This window comes from Cynara cardunculus (assembly GCF_001531365.2).
Source record: "Cynara cardunculus var. scolymus isolate 2C chromosome LG 4, CcrdV1, whole genome shotgun sequence".
NCBI lineage: Eukaryota > Viridiplantae > Streptophyta > Magnoliopsida > Asterales > Asteraceae > Cynara > Cynara cardunculus.
This window is the reverse complement of record NC_037531.1, coordinates 13,515,910-13,516,667: the sequence shown is the minus strand read 5'-3', so window position 1 is coordinate 13,516,667 and position 758 is coordinate 13,515,910.

Genomic DNA, 758 nt, shown 5'->3' with positions numbered 1-758 from the left:
AAATATAATTAGGATAATTATCGAGTTCTAACAAAATAGTTAATTATTATCTTTATAAGAAAATTATATTATTAAACCAAATATAAATTACTTTGTTATTGTACATAAATTAAACTATAATAAAAAAATTGAATTAAAAAATTACACAAAAAATGAGGAATTTTAAATAGTTAATTTGATACGAATATCTATATATATTTGTTATGCATAAAGTACTGTATATTGATGCATATTACTTAAAATTGAAAATTACAAGTACTTATGTATAAGTACAACTTATTAAAACTCGATGTTTGAATTCGTATAAATAACTGCTGATAAACACAATCAAATAGATAATGAACATCTCATTTTAAAATATAAAAAATCCAAAATATAATTAGAATAATTATTGAGAAGTCTCGTGGCGTTTATGAATGTTCAGATCTGACAATTGTAAATCTAATCTAAGGATTGAGAATTTGTCTTACAGGTCTCACGAAAAACCATTGGTCTCACATGATCCCAAGTATATATATAGGTGAGTTATTATACCACCCTTTACATTAATTTGTACAACCAATACAACTCAATCTCAACCGTCCATTTAATTTGATAATTTGTGATTTCATAAATTTTTTGATTGTTTTCTAATGTAAAGTATTGATCGTAATTAATAAACTCTAGTTATCTTCCATAAATATTCAAATCATAATAAATGAACTCTCATCATTTTCATAAATATATCAATTGATTGAGTTGTATTGGTTGTACAAATG